Consider the following 17,767-nt stretch of genomic DNA (forward strand, 5'->3'; position numbering starts at 1 on the left):
GCCCCAGCCCAGGAGCAGCAGCAGTGCCCAGCGGCAGCAGTGGTGTCAGTGGGACCCCCTGTGCACAGGGACCCCCAGCCGTGGGGTGGCCGTGGCAGCAGCCCCAGGGAGCTCCAGCCCCGGGATCCTGGAACAAGTGGAAATCCCAAGTGTGCAAAGGCTGCCTGTGCTCAAAGGAATGGCAAAGAGAAGCGAGGTTTTAAAAAGAAGGCGTATTTATTTGCCAAAGATTGGCAAACTCTAGGATTTACAGAACACTTTTCATTACAACAATCCTTATAACAACAACAACGATCTACTGAACATATTTACATGGGATCCTATGGAGTAACAATCTTCAAAACATATTTACAGAGAACTACTAACATGTGAACATATTTACAGTAATCTTCTAACTTTTCCAACATATATACACCGCCGTCATATCTCCAGCCATCATCTCCATCTGTCCTGGAAGGAAGAAAGAAGCAAAGCTGGCCTCTGCTGCAGCACTGGGCCCAGCTGGGCTGGGAGCCGGGCCCTAGGAGCTGGGACAGGGCTGGCAGGGCTGCTGTGGCCCCAGGCAAGTGCAGGGCAGGCCAGGGCTGGTGCTTGTGGCAGCACAATCCAGGCCCGCTGCGGGCAGCGTGTCCCTGAGCGGGGCCATCCAGCCCAGCCCCAGGCTGGCGTCAGGGCAGCCACTGTGTCTGTGGGCAGGGCATGGGGAGCATCTGCCTGTCTTACTTGTGGGGCTCCATCTTCATCCAAGGACCATGGGCTCCTCCTCATCGTTCTCGTCAACTTCCATCTCCTCAATGTTCTCCTCTTCGACTTCCATCTCCTCAATGTTATCCTCCATGTCGACTTCCATGTCCTCAAGTGGTTCTTCTATGTCTACCTCCATCCTTTCTTCCTCACCTAGCACCATGTCCACTTGCATCTCCTCCTCAGTGTCTCTGGCAGTCTGCAAGAGACAGCACAATCTGACAGTGGGGTTCCTGTCCCACAGCATCCATTCCCACATGGCTGCAGCCTGCTCAAGCAAGGTGGCCCCTCCCTGGAATGGCACTGTACCTCCACTGGAGCAGCAGTGCTCATCCTGCTGGGGTTGGTGCTCCAGAGGAGGCGTCAGGAAAATCCCAGGCAGCAGCAGCAAGAGAGCGCTGACGGGCAGAGCGCAGAGCGAGCGCCAACTGACCACTGGCAGCAGGCAGAGTGTCTGCTCTGCTGGTTTCCAGGTGCTGGACGTTCCACCTGGAACACTATGGGAGCTGTGATGTCACAGAAGATTCAGGGCCACTCCACACTGGGAGATGGGCATGGTGGAATGATGAAATCCTTGAATGCTTTGGCTAGGAAGGGACCCTAAAGATCATCTGGTTCCAAGCTGAGCAAGCTGCCAGCACAGCAGGTTGTCTCGGCCCCTGTCCAAGCTGGCCTTGGATGTTCCTTGGCATGGGGTATGCACAGCCTCTCTGCACTGGTCCCAGTGTCAGGGACAAGCACCCTGAGAGGAAAGAACTTCTTCCCATCATGGAATGGATTCCAGCTCTTGCAGTTGGATCCCATTCCCCCTTGTTCTGTCACTTCAGTTCCTGACAAAGAGTCCTCTCCCACTTCCCTGTAGGTCAGGGTGTTCCGGCATGGTCCCACACATGTGCTTGCAGCCAGGAGAGAGAGAGAAGCCAAGCTGGCAGAGAGAGGAAATGGGGAAAGTGACATGAGAGATGAGAGAAGAAGGAAAAAGTAGAGGCATGCAAGGAATTGGGTCGTGTGATTTGTGGGATTCATGCCTTTTATTAGAGGCCAGGTTCTCTGGTGCACTCAATGACTGTGTGATTGCGGCGTGTCCACAGTGAGCCCGTGTGAGCGACCTGCACTGCCAGAGGCCGGAGCACACTTGCTTCAAGTGCTGATGAACGAGGCCAGAGACGGGTCTTTGTGTGGAACTCCAAACGCTGGGCATTGCCATGAAGAGGGTCCAGGGCCGGAGAGAAACTGAGGCTGGGGACTGAGGGTTTCATATGGGGGGGGGAGAAGGGGCAAAGCCAGGACCAGCAGGGGAGAAGAGAGGGAAGAACATTCTCTGGAGAGTAGCTATAAGGAAAAAATGGCAGTTGAAGTGGGTGATAGCAAGAAAAGCTGCAGATTGCAAGAGGCTGCAAGTGGCCATGGGTGAGAGCCTTGCATTCAGAGGGGTTTCTCTGTTTCACCTTGGTCCCCTTTGCCCTAAGGTATTACAGTTGCAATGAGAGGGCCCTGGGCCTCCACAAGTGCCCCCTTTTTGTTTTCAAGAATGAAGGCTTCTGCCATGGACTTTTGCAAGCGTTGAGCAAAACTGGATAGAATAAGCAACACAATGAATACAAGAAACAAAGTCCACAAAAGAGTCTTAAGTAAAGGTGAAAGCCAGCCTTTCATGCCCCAGGCTTTCAAAAGTCCAGTGAGCCAGTCGTTGTTGCCTTTTGTCTGGATCTTGTTGATTTGGTCTTTGAGCAGCTGGACGCTCTGGTATACTGAGTCCCTATGTGAGAAGAGGTTGACAAGCGTGGCCATGGGCAAGAAATTGTGGCTTGGCTGTGGAAGCAGCCAGCTGACGGCACGTGGCATAGTGAGGAGCTTTGCTGCTTGCGGCTGCCTGCTGCAGTGGCAACAAAGGACAGCATCCTTGGACTTTAGTTAATTTTGTAGTGGCTGGAGGCTTGGGTGGCCTGAAAGTAGAGAGATAGGGAGATTCCCATGTGAAACTTAAATTCTGGTCCCACTAAACTTTCTCTTCTGTAAGGCAAGAGTTTGAACTCAGCTTCTGAGAAGAATCAAATATAAATGCTACAATATAGTTTTTCCCAATGTTAAGTGATATATCCCGCTTAGTGGTGTCTGAGCTCTCTTGGTGTTGGTCTGTGTGGTCCACGCTGCTTAGGAGATCTTCTTCTGTCCTTCTTCTTCTTTTCCAGGCTGCTGCTCTCTCAGGCTTTCATTCTGTTCTTCTGATGGTGGCTCTGGTGTTTGCCTGGCCATTGGCAGAAGGGTTTGATGTTTTTTGCTGGGATCCATGTTGGTCCTGCTGCTGTAGAGACACAAGCGTATCCTCTCCCCCAAGTAATGAATGGGAAAAGGCCCATAATTTCTTTGGATTCAGGGTCTTTGTTCAACACAGGTGGCTTTTCTTTTCACTGGGCTGCAGTCACATGAAATGCAAAAGGCCTGATGACTGGGGGAGTTGGCTCCATAAATGAGGTGTCGAAAAAGTTGAGCACATCAAGGGCCTTGGCCAGTGTCTCAATGGGAGATAATATGTGGACTCCCTGTCTCTGTTGATCAAGGATCCTTTGGATGGACCAGTGGGCCCTCTGGACTATGGAGTGTCCTGTGGCAGAGTGTGGTATGGCTGTGACATGTTTTGTACCCCACTGGTCAGAAAATGGTTGGAATCAGTGGGAGGTATAAGAAGGACCATGATCAGTTTTCATTTCCTGTGGAGCTGGGAAGGTAGAAAAAGCTAAAATGTAACGTTTTATAGCATCTTTTCATTTCTCACCAGCACGGGCAAAGGCGGAAACCGCAGCGTTGTCGGTGTGGATTGAGACGGGGTTGTATTTTAGTCTCCCAAAAGGGGCTTGGTGTGTGATGTGTGATTGCCCAATCTGGAGAGTCTTTAGTCCTCTTGGATTGAGTGCAGCTGTGACAGAAGCAAAGGCATGTTGCTGACAATTTGGGCAGGTGTTTGCCATGGATCTTGCCTGATCTTGGGCAATTTTAAAGATGCTGAGCGGTGCAGGAATGTTTGGATGGTAGAAGTGGTGGCGGGTCCTAGCCTGGTCAAAAACATTCCATAGGGAGATTTGGACAACCATTGCTGGGGCATCTGCTCTAGCATTGCCTACTATAAATGCAGGAAGGGTGGTATGAGATCTTGTGTGCGTGATATAGTGTGGGTGTTGTCTGTGGGACAAAAGAATAATGAAAGGGGAAATCAAATGCTCTAGTTGGGGTTAGAAATGTCTTTGAAAATGGAATTTTCGGCCTGCTGCACTAGGCCATAGACATCTGCCGAATCAGTGATCAAATGAATAGGTTCTCTGAAAGTGGAGAAGGTCCTAAGGACTGCAGTCAATTCAGCAATTTGGGCAGGATGAGGATCCCCTGGCTTGGCTTTTGTCTCTTGAGCAATGCGGAGCCAGGGCAGTGCAGAGCAGGGTGGGAAGCAGAGCCTGGAGCCTTTGGAGGCTGCAAGCCTTAAACATCAGCCCCTGCAGCAGCCCAGATGCAGGTGCCACAGTTGCCAAGGCTGCCATGGCCTTGAGAGCGGGAAGGTGGATTTTGCATCCCTGTGGCCTGATGGCGGCTCTGGAGCCAGGAGTGGCTGTGGCTGCAGCAGGAAGGGTGGCTGAAAGTTTCCTGCCTTGCTTTGGTGGCATGGCTGCAGGGATAACTGCAGTGAGAGCCCCCTCTGTGCTGGTGGCAGCTCAGCTCTTGGGGACGCCGCTGTGCCCCAGCCCAGGAGCAGCAGCAGTGCCCAGCGGCAGCAGTGGTGTCAGTGGGACCCCCTGTGCACAGGGACCCCCAGCCGTGGGGTGGCCGTGGCAGCAGCCCCAGGGAGCTCCAGCCCCGGGATCCTGGAACAAGTGGAAATCCCAACTGTGCAAAGGCTGCCTGTGCTCAAAGGAATGGCAAAGAGAAGCGAGGTTTTAAAAAGAAGCCGTATTTATTTGCCAAAGATTGGCAAACTCTAGGATTTACAGAACACTTTTCATTACAACAATCCTTATAACAACAACAACGATCTACTGAACATATTTACATGGGATCCTATGGAGTAACAATCTTCAAAACATATTTACAGGAACTACTAACATGTGAACATATTTACAGTAATCTTCTAACTTTTCCAACATATATACACCGCCGTCATATCTCCAGCCATCATCTCCATCTGTCCTGGAAGGAAGAAAGAAGCAAAGCTGGCCTCTGCTGCCAGCACTGGGCCCAGCTGGGCTGGGAGCCGGGCCCTAGGAGCTGGGACAGGGCTGGCAGGGCTGCTGTGGCCCCAGGCAAGTGCAGGGCAGGCCAGGGCTGGTGCTTGTGGCAGCACAATCCAGGCCCCCTGCGGGCAGCGTGTCCCTGAGCGGGGCCATCCAGCCCAGCCCCAGGCTGGCGTCAGGGCAGCCACTGTGTCTGTGGGCAGGGCATGGGGAGCATCTGCCTGTCTTACTTGTGGGGCTCCATCTTCATCCAAGGACCATGGGCTCCTCCTCATCGTTCTCGTCAACTTCCATCTCCTCAATGTTCTCCTCTTCGACTTCCATCTCCTCAATGTTATCCTCCATGTCGACTTCCATGTCCTCAAGTGGTTCTTCTATGTCTACCTCCATCCTTTCCTCCTCACCTAGCACCATGTCCACTTGCATCTCCTCCTCAGTGTCTCTGGCAGTCTGCAAGAGACAGCACAATCTGACAGTGGGGTTCCTGTCCCACAGCACCCATTCCCACATGGCTGCAGCCTGCTCAAGCAAGGTGGCCCCTCCCTGGAATGGCACTGTACCTCCACTGGAGCAGCAGTGCTCATCCTGCTGGGGTTGGTGCTCCAGAGGAGGCGTCAGGAAAATCCCAGGCAGCAGCAGCAAGAGAGCGCTGACGGGCAGAGCGCAGAGCGAGCGCCAACTGACCACTGGCAGCAGGCAGAGTGTCTGCTCTGCTGGTTTCCAGGTGCTGGACGTTCCACCTGGAACACTGTGGGAGCTGTGATGTCACAGATGTTTCATGGCCGCTCCACACTGGGAGATGGGCATGGTGGAATGATGAAATCCTTGAATGCTTTGGCTAGGAAGGGACCCTAAAGATCATCTGGTTCCAAGCTGAGCAAGCTGCCAGCACAGCAGGTTGCTGCGGCCCCTGTCCAAGCTGGCCTTGGATGTTCCTTGGCATGGGGTATGCACAGCCTCTCTGCACTGGTCCCAGTGTCAGGGACAAGCACCCTGAGAGGAAAGAACTTCTTCCCATCATGGAATGGATTCCAGCTCTTGCAGTTGGATCCCATTCCCCCTTGTTCTGTCACTTCAGTTCCTGACAAAGAGTCCTCTCCCACTTCCCTGTAGGTCAGGGTGTTCCGGCATGGTCCCACACATGTGCTTGCAGCCAGGAGAGAGAGAGAAGCCAAGCTGGCAGAGAGAGGAAATGGGGAAAGTGACATGAGAGATGAGAGAAGAAGGAAAAAGTAGAGACATGCAAGGCATTGGGTCGTGTGATTTGTGGGATTCATGCCTTTTATTAGAGGCCAGGTTCTCTGGTGCACTCAATGACTGTGTGATTGCGGCGTGTCCACAGTGAGCCCATGTGAGCGACCTGCACTGCCAGAGGCCGGAGCACACTTGCTTCAAGTGCTGATGAATGAGGCCAGAGACGGGTCTTTGTGTGGAACTCCAAACGCTGTGCATGGCCATGAAGAGGGTCCAGGGCCGGAGAGAAACTGAGGCTGGGGACTGAGGGTTTCATATGGGGGGGGGAGAAGGGGCAAAGCCAGGACCAGCAGGGGAGAAGAGAGGGAAGAACATTCTCTGGAGAGTAGCTATAAGGAAAAAATGGCAGTTGAAGTGGGTGATAGCAAGAAAAGCTGCAGATTGCAAGAGGCTGCAAGTGGCCATGGGTGAGAGCCTTGCATTCAGAGGGGTTTCTCTGTTTCACCTTGGTCCCCTTTGCCCTAAGGTATTACAGTTGCAATGAGAGGCCCCTGGGCCTCCACAAGTGCCCCCTTTTTGTTTTCAAGAATGAAGGCTTCTGCCATGGACTTTTGCAAGCGTTGAGCAAAACTGGATAGAATAAGCAACACAATGAATACAAGAAACAAAGTCCACAAAAGAGTCTTAAGTAAAGGTGAAAGCCAGCCTTTCATGCCCCAGGCTTTCAAAAGTCCAGTGAGCCAGTCGTTGTTGCCTTTTGTCTGGATCTTGTTGATTTGGTCTTTGAGCAGCTGGACGCTCTGGTATACTGAGTCCCTATGTGAGAAGAGGTTGACAAGCGTGGCCATGGGCAAGAAATTGTGGCTTGGCTGTGGAAGCAGCCAGCTGACGGCACGTGGCATAGTGAGGAGCTTTGCTGCTTGCGGCTGCCTGCTGCAGCGGCAACAAAGGACAGCATCCTTTGACTTTAGTTAATTTTGTAGTGGCTGGAGGCTTGGGTGGCCTGAAAGTAAAGAGATAGGGAGATTCCCATGTGAAACTTAAATTCTGGTCCCACTAAACTTTCTCTTCTGTAAGGCAAGAGTTTGAACTCAGCTTCTGAGAAGAATCAAATATAAATGCTACAATATAGTTTTTCCAAATGTTAAGTGATATATCCCGCTTAGTGGTGTCTGAGCTCTCTTGGTGTTGGTCTGTGTGGTCCACGCTGCTTAGGAGATCTTCTTCTGTCCTTCTTCTTCTTTTCCAGGCTGCTGCTCTCTCAGGCTTTCATTCTGTTCTTCTGATGGTGGCTCTGGTGTTTGCCTGGCCATTGGCAGAAGAGTTGTATGTTTTTGCTGGGATCCGTCTTGGGCCTGCTGCTGTAGAGACACAAGCATATCCTCTCCCCCAAGTAATGAATGATAAAGGGCCCATAATTTGCTTTGATTCAGGGTCTTTGTTCAACACAGGTGGCTTTTCTTTTAACTGGGCTGCAGTCACATGAAATGCAAAAGGCCTGATGACTGGGGGAGTTGGCTCCATAAATGAGGTGTTGAAAAAGTTGAGCACATCAAGGGCCTTGGCCAGTGTCTCAATGGGAGATAATATGTGGACTCCCTGTCTCTGTTGATCAAGGATCCTTTGGATGGACCAGTGGGCCCTCTGGACTATGGAGTGTCCTGTGGCAGAGTGTGGTATGGCTGTGACATGTTTTATAGCCCACTGGTCAGAAAATGGTTGGAATCAGTGGGAGGTATAAGAAGGACCATGATCAGTTTTCATTTCCTGTGGAGCTGGGAAGGTAGAAAAAGCTAAAATGTAACGTTTTATAGCATCTTTTCATTTCACACCAGCAAGGGCAAAGGCGGAAACCGCAGCGTTGTCGGTGTGGATTGAGACGGGGTTGTATTTTAGTCTCCCAAAAGGGGCTTGGTGTGTGATGTGTGATTGCCCGATCTGGAGAGTCTTTAGTCCTCTTGGATTGAGTGCAGCTGTGACAGAAGCAAAGGCATGTTGCTGACAATTTGGGCAGGTGTTTGCCATGGATCTTGCCTGATCTTGGGTAATTTTAAAGATGCTGAGCGGTGCAGGAATGTTTGGATGGTAGAAGTGGTGGCGGGTCCTAGCCTGGTCAAAAAGATTCCCTAGGGAGGTTTGGACAACCATTGCTGGGGCATCTGCTCTAGCATTGCCTACTATAAATGCAGGAAGGGTGGTATGAGATCTTGTGTGCGTGATATAGTGTGGGTGTTGTCTGTGGGACAAAAGAATAATGAAAGGGGAAATCAAATGCTCTAGTTGGGGTTAGAAATGTCTTTGAAAATGGAATTTTCGGCCTGCTGCACTAGGCCATAGACATCTGCCGAATCAGTGATCAAATGAATAGGTTCTCTGAAAGTGGAGAAGGTCCTAAGGACTGCAGTCAATTCAGCAATTTGGGCAGGACGAGGATCCCTGGCTTGGCTTTTGTCTCTTGAGCAATGCGGAGCCAGGGCAGTGCAGAGCAGGGTGGGAAGCAGAGCCTGGAGCCTTTGGAGGCTGCAAGCCTTAAACATCAGCCCCTGCAGCAGCCCAGATGCAGGTGCCACAGTTGCCAAGGCTGCCATGGCCTTGAGAGCGGGAAGGTGGATTTTGCATCCCTGTGGCCTGATGGCGGCTCTGGAGCCAGGAGTGGCTGTGGCTGCAGCAGGAAGGGTGGCTGAAAGTTTCCTGCCTTGCTTTGGTGGCATGGCTGCAGGGATAACTGCAGTGAGAGCCCCCTCTGTGCTGGTGGCAGCTCAGCTCTTGGGGACGCCGCTGTGCCCCAGCCCAGGAGCAGCAGCAGTGCCCAGCGGCAGCAGTGGTGTCAGTGGGACCCCCTGTGCACAGGGACCCCCAGCCGTGGGGTGGCCGTGGCAGCAGCCCCAGGGAGCTCCAGCCCCGGGATCCTGGAACAAGTGGAAATCCCAACTGTGCAAAGGCTGCCTGTGCTCAAAGGAATGGCAAAGAGAAGCGAGGTTTTAAAAAGAAGGCGTATTTATTTGCCAAAGATTGGCAAACTCTAGGATTTACAGAACACTTTTCATTACAACAATCCTTATAACAACAACAACGATCTACTGAACATATTTACATGGGATCCTATGGAGTAACAATCTTCAAAACATATTTACAGAGAACTACTAACATGTGAACATATTTACAGTAATCTTCTAACTTTTCCAACATATATACACCGCCGTCATATCTCCAGCCATCATCTCCATCTGTCCTGGAAGGAAGAAAGAAGCAAAGCTGGCCTCTGCTGCCAGCACTGGGCCCAGCTGGGCTGGGAGCCGGGCCCTAGGAGCTGGGACAGGGCTGGCAGGGCTGGTGTGGCCCCAGGCAAGTGCAGGGCAGGCCAGGGCTGGTGCTTGTGGCAGCACAATCCAGGCCCCCTGCGGGCAGCGTGTCCCTGAGCGGGGCCATCCAGCCCAGCCCCAGGCTGGCGTCAGGGCAGCCACTGTGTCTGTGGGCAGGGCATGGGGAGCATCTGCCTGTCTTACTTGTGGGGCTCCATCTTCATCCAAGGACCATGGGCTCCTCCTCATCGTTCTCGTCAACTTCCATCTCCTCAATGTTCTCCTCTTCGACTTCCATCTCCTCAATGTTATCCTCCATGTCGACTTCCATGTCCTCAAGTGGTTCTTCTATGTCTACCTCCATCCTTTCCTCCTCACCTAGCACCATGTCCACTTGCATCTCCTCCTCAGTGTCTCTGGCAGTCTGCAAGAGACAGCACAATCTGACAGTGGGGTTCCTGTCCCACAGCACCCATTCCCACATGGCTGCAGCCTGCTCAAGCAAGGTGGCCCCTCCCTGGAATGGCACTGTACCTCCACTGGAGCAGCAGTGCTCATCCTGCTGGGGTTGGTGCTCCAGAGGAGGCGTCAGGAAAATCCCAGGCAGCAGCAGCAAGAGAGCGCTGACGGGCAGAGCGCAGAGCGAGCGCCAACTGACCACTGGCAGCAGGCAGAGTGTCTGCTCTGCTGGTTTCCAGGTGCTGGACGTTCCACCTGGAACACTGTGGGAGCTGTGATGTCACAGATGTTTCATGGCCGCTCCACACTGGGAGATGGGCATGGTGGAATGATGAAATCCTTGAATGCTTTGGCTAGGAAGGGACCCTAAAGATCATCTGGTTCCAAGCTGAGCAAGCTGCCAGCACAGCAGGTTGCTGCGGCCCCTGTCCAAGCTGGCCTTGGATGTTCCTTGGCATGGGGTATGCACAGCCTCTCTGCACTGGTCCCAGTGTCAGGGACAAGCACCCTGAGAGGAAAGAACTTCTTCCCATCATGGAATGGATTCCAGCTCTTGCAGTTGGATCCCATTCCCCCTTGTTCTGTCACTTCAGTTCCTGACAAAGAGTCCTCTCCCACTTCCCTGTAGGTCAGGGTGTTCCGGCATGGTCCCACACATGTGCTTGCAGCCAGGAGAGAGAGAGAAGCCAAGCTGGCAGAGAGAGGAAATGGGGAAAGTGACATGAGAGATGAGAGAAGAAGGAAAAAGTAGAGACATGCAAGGCATTGGGTCGTGTGATTTGTGGGATTCATGCCTTTTATTAGAGGCCAGGTTCTCTGGTGCACTCAATGACTGTGTGATTGCGGCGTGTCCACAGTGAGCCCGTGTGAGCGACCTGCACTGCCAGAGGCCGGAGCACACTTGCTTCAAGTGCTGATGAACGAGGCCAGAGACGGGTCTTTGTGTGGAACTCCAAACGCTGTGCATGGCCATGAAGAGGGTCCAGGGCCGGAGAGAAACTGAGGCTGGGGACTGAGGGTTTCATATGGGGGGTGGAGAAGGGGCAAAGCCAGGACCAGCAGGGGAGAAGAGAGGGAAGAACATTCTCTGGAGAGTAGCTATAAGGAAAAAATGGCAGTTGAAGTGGGTGATAGCAAGAAAAGCTGCAGATTGCAAGAGGCTGCAAGTGGCCATGGGTGAGAGCCTTGCATTCAGAGGGGTTTCTCTGTTTCACCTTGGTCCCCTTTGCCCTAAGGTATTACAGTTGCAATGAGAGGCCCCTGGGCCTCCACAAGTGCCCCCTTTTTGTTTTCAAGAATGAAGGCTTCTGCCATGGACTTTTGCAAGCGTTGAGCAAAACTGGATAGAATAAGCAACACAATGAATACAAGAAACAAAGTCCACAAAACAGTCTTAAGTAAAGGTGAAAGCCAGCCTTTCATGCCCCAGGCTTTCAAAAGTCCAGTGAGCCAGTCGTTGTTGCCTTTTGTCTGGATCTTGTTGATTTGGTCTTTGAGCAGCTGGACGCTCTGGTATACTGAGTCCCTATGTGAGAAGAGGTTGACAAGCGTGGCCATGGGCAAGAAATTGTGGCTTGGCTGTGGAAGCAGCCAGCTGACGGCACGTGGCATAGTGAGGAGCTTTGCTGCTTGTGGCTGCCTGCTGCAGCGGCAACAAAGGACAGCATCCTTGGACTTTAGTTAATTTTGTAGTGGCTGGAGGCTTGGGTGGCCTGAAAGTAAAGAGATAGGGAGATTCCCATGTGAAACTTAAATTCTGGTCCCACTAAACTTTCTCTTCTGTAAGGCAAGAGTTTGAACTCAGCTTCTGAGAAGAATCAAATATAAATGCTACAATATAGTTTTTCCAAATGTTAAGTGATATATCCCGCTTAGTGGTGTCTGAGCTCTCTTGGTGTTGGTCTGTGTGGTCCACGCTGCTTAGGAGATCTTCTTCTGTCCTTCTTCTTCTTTTCCAGGCTGCTGCTCTCTCAGGCTTTCATTCTGTTCTTCTGATGGTGGCTCTGGTGTTTGCCTGGCCATTGGCAGAAGAGTTGTATGTTTTTGCTGGGATCCGTCTTGGGCCTGCTGCTGTAGAGACACAAGCATATCCTCCCCCCCAAGTAATGAATGATAAAGGGCCCATAATTTGTTTTGATTCAGGGTCTTTGTTCAACACAGGTGGCTTTTCTTTTAACTGGGCTGCAGTCACATGAAATGCAAAAGGCCTGATGACTGGGGGAGTTGGCTCCATAAATGAGGTGTCGAAAAAGTTGAGCACATCAAGGGCCTTGGCCAGTGTCTCAATGGGAGATAATATGTGGACTCCCTGTCTCTGTTGATCAAGGATCCTTTGGATGGACCAGTGGGCCCTCTGGACTATGGAGTGTCCTGTGGCAGAGTGTGGTATGGCTGTGAAATGTTTTGTACCCCACTGGTCAGAAAATGGTTGGAATCAGTGGGAGGTATAAGAAGGACCATGATCAGTTTTCATTTCCTGTGGAGCTGGGAAGGTAGAAAAAGCTAAAATGTAACGTTTTATAGCATCTTTTCATTTCTCACCAGCATGGGCAAAGGCGGAACCGCAGCGTTGTCGGTGTGGATTGAGACGGGGTTGTATTTTAGTCTCCCAAAAGGGGCTTGGTGTGTGATGTGTGATTGCCCGATCTGGAGAGTCTTTAGTCCTCTTGGATTGAGTGCAGCTGTGACAGAAGCAAAGGCATGTTGCTGACAATTTGGGCAGGTGTTTGCCATGGATCTTGCCTGATCTTGGGCAATTTTAAAGATGCTGAGCGGTGCAGGAATGTTTGGATGGTAGAAGTGGTGGCGGGTCCTAGCCTGGTCAAAAAGATTCCCTAGGGAGGTTTGGACAACCATTGCTGGGGCATCTGCTTTAGCATTGCCTACTATAAATGCAGGAAGGGTGGTATGAGATCTTGTGTGCGTGATATAGTGTGGGTGTTGTCTGTGGGACAAAAGAGAAATGAAAGGGGAAATCAAATGCTCTAGTTGGGGTTAGAAATGTCTTTGAAAATGGAATTTTCGGCCTGCTGCACTAGGCCATAGACATCTGCCGAATCAGTGATCAAATGAATAGGTTCTCTGAAAGTGGAGAAGGTCCTAAGGACTGCAGTCAATTCAGCAATTTGGGCAGGACGATGATCCCCTGGCTTGGCTTTTGTCTCTTGAGCAATGCGGAGCCAGGGCAGTGCAGAGCAGGGTGGGAAGCAGAGCCCGGAGCCTTTGGAGGCTGCAAGCCTTAAACATCAGCCCCTGCAGCAGCCCAGATGCAGGTGCCAGAGTTGCCAAGGCTGCCATGGCCTTGAGAGTGGGAAGGTGGATTTTGCATCCCTGTGGCCTGATGGCGGCTCTGGAGCCAGGAGTGGCTGTGGCTGCAGCAGGAAGGGTGGCTGAAAGTTTCCTGCCTTGCTTTGGTGGCATGGCTGCAGGGATAACTGCAGTGAGAGCCCCCTCTGTGCTGGTGACAGCTCAGCTCTTGGGGACGCCGCTGTGCCCCAGCCCAGGAGCAGCAGCAGTGCCCAGCGGCAGCAGTGGTGTCAGTGGGACCCCCTGTGCACAGGGACCCCCAGCCGTGGGGTGGCCGTGGCAGCAGCCCCAGGGAGCTCCAGCCCCGGGATCCTGGAACAAGTGGAAATCCCAAGTGTGAAAAGGCTGCCTGTGCCCAAAGGAATGGCAAAGAGAAGCGAGGTTTTAAAAAGAAGCAGTATTTATTTGCCAAAGATTGGCAAACTCTAGGATTTACAAAACACTTTTCATTACAACAATCCTTATAACAACAACAACGATCTACTGAACATATTTACATGGGATCCTATGGAGTAACAATCTTCAAAACACATTTACAGAGAACTACTAACATGTGAACATATTTACAGTAATCTTCTAACTTTTCCAACATATATACACCGTCGTCATATCTCCAGCCATCATCTCCATCTGTCCTGGAAGGAAGAAAGAAGCAAAGCTGGCCTCTGCTGCCAGCACTGGCCCCAGCTGGGCTGGGAGCCGGGCCCTAGGAGCTGGGACAGGGCTGGCAGGGCTGGTGTGGCCCCAGGCAAGTGCAGGGCAGGCCAGGGCTGGTGCTTGTGGCAGCACAATCCAGGCCCCCTGCGGGCAGCGTGTCCCTGAGCGGGGCCATCCAGCCCAGCCCCAGGCTGGCGTCAGGGCAGCCACTGTGTCTGTGGGCAGGGCATGGGGAGCATCTGCCTGTCTTACTTGTGGGGCTCCATCTTCATCCAAGGACCATGGGCTCCTCCTCATCGTTCTCGTCAACTTCCATCTCCTCAATGTTCTCCTCTTCGACTTCCATCTCCTCAATGTTATCCTCCATGTCGACTTCCATGTCCTCAAGTGGTTCTTCTATGTCTACCTCCATCCTTTCTTCCTCACCTAGCACCATGTCCACTTGCATCTCCTCCTCAGTGTCTCTGGCAGTCTGCAAGAGACAGCACAATCTGACAGTGGGGTTCCTGTCCCACAGCATCCATTCCCACATGGCTGCAGCCTGCTCAAGCAAGGTGGCCCCTCCCTGGAATGGCACTGTACCTCCACTGGAGCAGCAGTGCTCATCCTGCTGGGGTTGGTGCTCCAGAGGAGGCGTCAGGAAAATCCCAGGCAGCAGCAGCAAGAGAGCGCTGACGGGCAGAGCGCAGAGCGAGCGCCAACTGACCACTGGCAGCAGGCAGAGTGCATGCTCTGCTGGTTTCCAGGTGCTGGACATTCCACCTGGAACACTGTGGGAGCTGTGATGTCACAGAAGATTCAGGGCCACTCCACACTGGGAGATGGGCATGGTGGAATGATGAAATCCTTGAATGCTTTGGCTAGGAAGGGACCCTAAAGATCATCTGGTTCCAAGCTGAGCAAGCTGCCAGCACAGCAGGTTGCTGCGGCCCCTGTCCAAGCTGGCCTTGGATGTTCCTTGGCATGGGGTATGCACAGCCTCTCTGCACTGGTCCCAGTGTCAGGGACAAGCACCCTGAGAGGAAAGAACTTCTTCCCATCATGGAATGGATTCCAGCTCTTGCAGTTGGATCCCATTCCCCCTTGTTCTGTCACTTCAGTTCCTGACAAAGAGTCCTCTCCCACTTCCCTGTAGGTCAGGGTGTTCCGGCATGGTCCCACACATGTGCTTGCAGCCAGGAGAGAGAGAGAAGCCAAGCTGGCAGAGAGAGGAAATGGGGAAAGTGACATGAGAGATGAGAGAAGAAGGAAAAAGTAGAGACATGCAAGGCATTGGGTCGTGTGATTTGTGGGATTCATGCCTTTTATTAGAGGCCAGGTTCTCTGGTGCACTCAATGACTGTGTGATTGCGGCGTGTCCACAGTGAGCCCGTGTGAGCGACCTGCACTGCCAGAGGCCGGAGCACACTTGCTTCAAGTGCTGATGAACGAGGCCAGAGACGGGTCTTTGTGTGCAACTCCAAACGCTGTGCATTGCCATGAAGAGGGTCCAGGGCCGGAGAGAAAATGAGGCTGGGGTCTGAGGGTTTCATATGGGGGGGGAGAAGGGGCAAAGCCAGGACCAGCAGGGGAGAAGAGAGGGAAGAACATTCTCTGGAGAGTAGCTATAAGGAAAAAATAGCAGTTGAAGTGGGTGATAGCAAGAAAAGCTGCAGATTGCAAGAGGCTGCAAGTGGCCATGGGTGAGAGCCTTGCATTCAGAGGGGTTTCTCTGTTTCACCTTGGTCCCCTTTGCCCTAAGGTATTACAGTTGCAATGAGAGGCCCCTGGGCCTCCACAAGTGCCCCCTTTTTGTTTTCAAGAATGAAGGCTTCTGCCATGGACTTTTGCAAGCGTTGAGCAAAACTGGATAGAATAAGCAACACAATGAATACAAGAAACAAAGTCCACAAAAGAGTCTTAAGTAAAGGTGAAAGCCAGCCTTTCATGCCCCAGGCTTTCAAAAGTCCAGTGAGCCAGTCGTTGTTGCCTTTTGTCTGGATCTTGTTGATTTGGTCTTTGAGCAGCTGGACGCTCTGGTATACTGAGTCCCTATGTGAGAAGAGGTTGACAAGCGTGGCCATGGGCAAGAAATTGTGGCTTGGCTGTGGAAGCAGCCAGCTGACGGCACGTGGCATAGTGAGGAGCTTTGCTGCTTGCGGCTGCCTGCTGCAGCGGCAACAAAGGACAGCATCCTTTGACTTTAGTTAATTTTGTAGTGGCTGGAGGCTTGGGTGGCCTGAAAGTAAAGAGATAGGGAGATTCCCATGTGAAACTTAAATTCTGGTCCCACTAAACTTTCTCTTCTGTAAGGCAAGAGTTTGAACTCAGCTTCTGAGAAGAATCAAATATAAATGCTACAATATAGTTTTTCCAAATGTTAAGTGATATATCCCGCTTAGTGGTGTCTGAGCTCTCTTGGTGTTGGTCTGTGTGGTCCACGCTGCTTAGGAGATCTTCTTCTGTCCTTCTTCTTCTTTTCCAGGCTGCTGCTCTCTCAGGCTTTCATTCTGTTCTTCTGATGGTGGCTCTGGTGTTTGCCTGGCCATTGGCAGAAGAGTTGTATGTTTTTGCTGGGATCCGTCTTGGGCCTGCTGCTGTAGAGACACAAGCATATCCTCTCCCCCAAGTAATGAATGATAAAGGGCCCATAATTTGCTTTGATTCAGGGTCTTTGTTCAACACAGGTGGCTTTTCTTTTAACTGGGCTGCAGTCACATGAAATGCAAAAGGCCTGATGACTGGGGGAGTTGGCTCCATAAATGAGGTGTTGAAAAAGTTGAGCACATCAAGGGCCTTGGCCAGTGTCTCAATGGGAGATAATATGTGGACTCCCTGTCTCTGTTGATCAAGGATCCTTTGGATGGACCAGTGGGCCCTCTGGACTATGGAGTGTCCTGTGGCAGAGTGTGGTATGGCTGTGACATGTTTTATAGCCCACTGGTCAGAAAATGGTTGGAATCAGTGGGAGGTATAAGAAGGACCATGATCAGTTTTCATTTCCTGTGGAGCTGGGAAGGTAGAAAAAGCTAAAATGTAACGTTTTATAGCATCTTTTCATTTCACACCAGCAAGGGCAAAGGCGGAAACCGCAGCGTTGTCGGTGTGGATTGAGACGGGGTTGTATTTTAGTCTCCCAAAAGGGGCTTGGTGTGTGATGTGTGATTGCCCGATCTGGAGAGTCTTTAGTCCTCTTGGATTGAGTGCAGCTGTGACAGAAGCAAAGGCATGTTGCTGACAATTTGGGCAGGTGTTTGCCATGGATCTTGCCTGATCTTGGGTAATTTTAAAGATGCTGAGCGGTGCAGGAATGTTTGGATGGTAGAAGTGGTGGCGGGTCCTAGCCTGGTCAAAAAGATTCCCTAGGGAGGTTTGGACAACCATTGCTGGGGCATCTGCTCTAGCATTGCCTACTATAAATGCAGGAAGGGTGGTATGAGATCTTGTGTGCGTGATATAGTGTGGGTGTTGTCTGTGGGACAAAAGAATAATGAAAGGGGAAATCAAATGCTCTAGTTGGGGTTAGAAATGTCTTTGAAAATGGAATTTTCGGCCTGCTGCACTAGGCCATAGACATCTGCCGAATCAGTGATCAAATGAATAGGTTCTCTGAAAGTGGAGAAGGTCCTAAGGACTGCAGTCAATTCAGCAATTTGGGCAGGACGAGGATCCCTGGCTTGGCTTTTGTCTCTTGAGCAATGCGGAGCCAGGGCAGTGCAGAGCAGGGTGGGAAGCAGAGCCTGGAGCCTTTGGAGGCTGCAAGCCTTAAACATCAGCCCCTGCAGCAGCCCAGATGCAGGTGCCACAGTTGCCAAGGCTGCCATGGCCTTGAGAGCGGGAAGGTGGATTTTGCATCCCTGTGGCCTGATGGCGGCTCTGGAGCCAGGAGTGGCTGTGGCTGCAGCA

This window comes from Passer domesticus, chromosome 13 (genome assembly GCF_036417665.1).
Source record: "Passer domesticus isolate bPasDom1 chromosome 13, bPasDom1.hap1, whole genome shotgun sequence".
Taxonomy (NCBI): domain Eukaryota; kingdom Metazoa; phylum Chordata; class Aves; order Passeriformes; family Passeridae; genus Passer; species Passer domesticus.